Raw genomic sequence first — 5,258 nt, forward strand, 5'->3', positions numbered from 1 at the left:
AGGGTAAAATTTTCAAAACAGTTTGGCAATTTATGATTTATTTTATTGCTAARAATCAAATGCAGCTACCTGCTTAGAAAACCCACTTTTAGGCATTGAAACTTACTGGGCTCCCCTAAGACTGAAGCTTCCAGKTGATCAGAATCTCTTAAAAAAGTATGACATAGAATCTAAATCATTTCAGTACTTTTACAAAAAAAAAAGGAATTATTAATAACATTTYCTATCTTATGATCATCATCATAAAAACACTAAAATGTTTGCATTATAAAAATCAGTAACACAGCCAATGCATCAACAAACAGATAAATTAAATTATTACTCAAAACATTCAAGCCATCTCAGCTACTTACAGKCTATCCTTGCAGCCTGGCATTAGCAATGTCATTGTTGCCTCTGACCTGCCACATTGCATTATCTTCATAATTAAGCGGGAATCCAGAAGAATAATTTTGACCATGATGCAAAGATAGCCTTGAATTACAGTCATTAAAGAGACCCATGGCATTTTTATTTAGGCATGCCAGAAGATTTAAGAGGAATAATAGCTTCAATTAAAAATTAAGGTTTACTTACATAAATTAGTGAAAGTGGGAATACTGTTATAGGTAAGTAGATATTTTATGTGTAGAGTAAAACCAGACAAATCTTTGAAAGCTTGATTTCATTAAAAGRTATCTGGGTATTCAAACATCTATCATTAAAAATGAACTTGAAATGCAAAAATAGAAAGCTGCTGTAAGCTCCTTTTTTAATTTGCCTGGCTCAGGTAACTGTGATAATTTTTCTCATGCTCTCAGAGCATAGCAAATGGATCAAACTSTAGAGCAATAAAGTTACAAAATTAAGGATTTCACGTCTCATATCTGCACTTTCAAGACGTGCAGAAAAAGATACTCCTACAGGTGTGACAAGCAAAATTATCTCCGGACATAAGAAGACATTCCAAATATGTTGGTCTAATTGGTGGACAAATTTTAATTCAGATTTTCATTTTTATAATATTTTTACACTTCTTATTAGTCATTAAAATAATCAGTGGTCTAAAATTTCTTCTACAAAACAAATGGTTAAGCAAATACCTGAAAGCTTATCCAAGCTTGAAAAATCCTCCTACCTAATTAAAAGCCCTGAAAAAACCACAGTTCCTTTCTCTCTCTGTCCCCATTCTCCCTTCTAGCATCCTCTCAGTCATAACAAAAAGAAGTTTTAGAAAAGGGCAGTCCATAATAAATGTATGAACTTCTGTGGTCTTCTAAATCTAGTTCAAGAAAAATACACTGAAAGCAATTTGCATTCACTCATGGCTAACAAAACCCTTTTTGATRTTATTGGAAAAGAGTGAAGTTTAATGTTGAGAGCTAACTATCATCAAATTCAAAGGCAGGGCTATGTGTGCAGAAGTCCTCCTTCTGTGTATGTGATTGTTCCCCCAGCTGGCTCATGAAATGGTGCCTTAGACATCCATGCTGGAGCTGTTGGTCGTTTACTCGGTCAGGTTCTCAGTTCTGGGGACATGAATCACAGATGACCGAGTTCTGTATTTCCTATCTGCTCTTAAATACGTGATTACACGGCATACATTCATTCATCCAGCTGAGAGCACCGTCCCCTCTGTGGGCAGCAGCCCCAGTCCCTGGCTGTGCAGCAGGGGCTGATGTCAGGGGAGTGCTGGAGCTGTCATTGTCACTGCCCTGACAGCACTCAGCCCCGAGCTGTGCTGCTGGCACTCGCTACACCATCTACAGTCACTGCTTCGGAGCTGGGGAACGAGGGACAGGCGGGTCTTTGAAACCAGGGATGAGTAGGGAGAGGTCCCACAGATCATGCCACAAACAATAACCTCACAAGTCCAGCTGGAAGAGGAATCCACTACTCCCACACACTTGGCCATTTCAGCAAGCCAAGGAGCCAGCAGGCGCTTTCTGCTGCTCACATTTGCCATGTTTGGGAAGTCAGAGCACGCATGGGCTGCTCCATGCTGTGCCCACGCAGAAAAACATGGCCTGCATTCCTGAAGCCATCTTCTGCATTCCACRAGCCATCTTCTTCAGTGCTCCGGAAACACACTGGTGAAGGCTGTATTTCTCAAAGGGATACAGATAAAATAGACCACATCTAGTGTTTTGATTTTTTTTTTTTTTGTGAATTTTCCATCAAACCCTATGTTTAAAGTAGTTTCAGCTCCTTCTCCACAGGTCCACAGCTCTTCACCAGTGAAACAATCTAGCAGCTGCTTTGAAAGTTCCTTTGAGTCCTGTAAGGAATCTCATTTTGAAGATATGATTATCTCGAAAGGATCCACAGCCTCCAAATATGCTGTGTTCTGACAACAAAAATTATTCATTTTTATTCCCATTCTCTGAATGCTCCTATTTGTTACAGTTTCCATGAAGGACTGTCACCAGCTGGCTGGAGACAAACAGCATTTTTCACTAAGCCATGACTGGCTGCCCCTCTCCGGTGCTGAAAGCAATGAGTTCCTCTCTGGATTCCTCTCTGGATTCCTCTCTGAATTCCTCTCTGGATTCCTCTCTGAATTCCTCTCTGAATTCCTCTCTGAATTCCTCTCTGGATTCCTCTCTTTATTCCTCTCTGGATTCCTCTCTTTATTCCTCTCTGGATTCCTCTCTGGATTCCTCCCCAGTCTCCAGTGACTCAGAGGGCCACTTGCCCTTTGTAGCCCTGCTGTTGCTTCTCAGTGTGTCGTACCAGTATAGAGGGCAATTATAGGGAAAGGACAAGATCTCATTTGAAATAGAAGATGATATATGATGTTTGTTGATGTACATGYTTGAAAGACATTAACTTAACCTTCACCAGCGATTGGTTAAAATAAATCATGCAAGGACTGGACTGATGTCCTTAGTAGTGATACTGAGACTTTGTAGAAGTTAGGAAGGAATATTAGGAAGCACCAATTTTATGCAAGGTAAGAAATAGAGTTATAAATTTGTAATCCATACATTCTAAGACAAAAAAAAAACCAATCAAATTCTTTCTCCCCAAAGCCATTTGAGGTATTTCATTCACACTAACACAGTGATGCTGCCACTGTTGTTTAAAATGCTCACACTTTAATGTGAGTGTATGCTAACAGTTATAAAAGACAAGAATGGATTTTAAAAAATGTTTGCATTATAGAAATGATGACAGGTCTTGCTCATTAGTTATGCAGTCATTAGGCAAATTTGACAAATCTTTATTCCTCACATCTGAGCAATGTTCAGAAACACTCTCTGTAACTACTTCTTACGAAGTGGGGGGGCAGCAGCTTTGGTATTTTTAAACAACAGAGTAGTCTCTGCTCTTCTTTATCCTTCCCAACAAAGACCATTTGGGGAATGGATAAATTTCCTGGAAATCACACACTTGTCATGTAGGAACTAAAATTTTGGGAAAGAGAATGCCTTTGTGAATTTTGTGTGCATTCACAGCAGAATCTCTGACTTGAAAGGTAAAACCTTTMGTAGGAATGCACCTGATTGAACACAGTTTAATCAAGGAATTGTGGTGTTGATTGCTGTCAAAGAATATCCAAAGACAAGAATTCATGAAATGCCTATAAAATTTGATTTGCCATAAACAAAACATAAATCAAGATTTATCAAAGAAATAGTTCCAAATTATTATTCCTTGCTTACACTACTAGARTCTGGGGGTTCAGCACCATCCCCTGAAGGGTTTGCCTTTTGAGCCTTGTAACAGAGCACCGAAGGCTGTGGGCTGTGCATGGTGCTGACACTGCATTCATCACAGTTGTCAACAAAGCAATGTGTGGAGCAAAAAAATGAGCCAACAGTAGAGGTCAGACAYGAACTGTAGATTTCCTCTCCAGATTTCTTGCCTGAACAATTCATGCYGTTTACTGAACACCCAAAAATATCTGGGGCAGCTGTGCCAAAACAGCAGTGGATAGCAGAAGCAGGAAAGAAAATGAGCCTTCTTTCCAAAATGAGACAAAGCAAAAATCCAGATACTAAGAGTACTTCCATGGGAAGGTTAAGTACAAATGAATAACACTTGTTTTTTTCTGCAAATAACATAGAGGTCCCCCAGCAACTTGCTCCCGTGTCTGTTGGCTGGTACGAAAAGGTCAGTATCTCATGGGAAAAAAACCCAACCAAACCCCAAAATCACCAGCTAGGACCTGGCTTCTGGAGAGTTAGCTTTACCACTTGCTGGTTTTGACTACCCCTTGGTAAAGTTGTTTGGCATGTTGGCTCATTTGAAGAGAGGAAGGTTTTAGTCCTGCTGTATGTGACAGCTGGAATACATGATGCACCAACATGCTGAACTACTCAGGTTGCCCCAAGATTCATCTGCTTTTGTGATCAACATTTAAAAATACTTAAASAGTAGCTACATAAATTAGGTCAATGCTTAAGACAAAAGGGATAACCTGGATTTTCATGGCTGAGAATTAACATGGACTAATAAACTACTGTTTGATGGCAATTTGAAAAGGAAGCATTTAGTCACYCATTGCAAGTGAGGACACTCCGCAATACCATTCTTCTTTAAGTGCAGCTGCCTAGGACATTCACTTAATGTAGCAACTGCATTTGAAGGGCTGGGATTTGGACTGAAAGAAATAACCATCCATGGTCTCAAAAATGTGCTTTGAGTTGCAGATGGGAACCAGACAATCAACAAAATGCATTGAATTTTCTAGGCCTGCTTTCCAACTGTGGTGCATTATACCTGGACGAGGCAAGAGTTCAGTTACCATTTTACTGTCATATGTTTGGGAAGCACTAAGCACAATGCCCCTCAGCCATGGCTTTTTTCCCATACCTAGACAAAACATCCAGCACCTGAGCCCCCAGCCCTGCATCTCTGCTGGGGATTTAACAGCTATGTGTGTGAAACATCCTTGTGGCCACTGCCCTCCTCCCCTAGATGCGACCTAAGGCAAGCAGTTGGCTGAGGCCAGCAAGGACTAGCCCTGCCTCAGTCCCCACCTTGGTCCCTACCTTGGCTGCCTTCCCTTTCCTCGCCCCTGGCAGGGGTTATCCTGCTCGGGGCACTCTGCTGCCCTTAGGGCTAATTAACGCCTCYCACAACTGCAGCAGCCGCTACGGACGGCGAAGGAGAATGACCTGTGCCGAGGAGGGCAGGGGAGCGGTGAGGGGGGAACGCTGCTGCCCTTCGGCTTTTGGGGCGGCGGGAGCAGAGTGTGCTCCCCGGGGCGCCCGGGACAGCGGGCATGGGTCACACACCCAGAGTGTGCTCCCCGGGGCGCCCGGGACAGCTCC

The sequence above is a fragment of the Malurus melanocephalus genome, unplaced genomic scaffold (genome assembly GCF_030028575.1).
Source record: "Malurus melanocephalus ecotype Western Australia unplaced genomic scaffold, MMel_1.1 scaffold_717, whole genome shotgun sequence".
NCBI lineage: Eukaryota > Metazoa > Chordata > Aves > Passeriformes > Maluridae > Malurus > Malurus melanocephalus.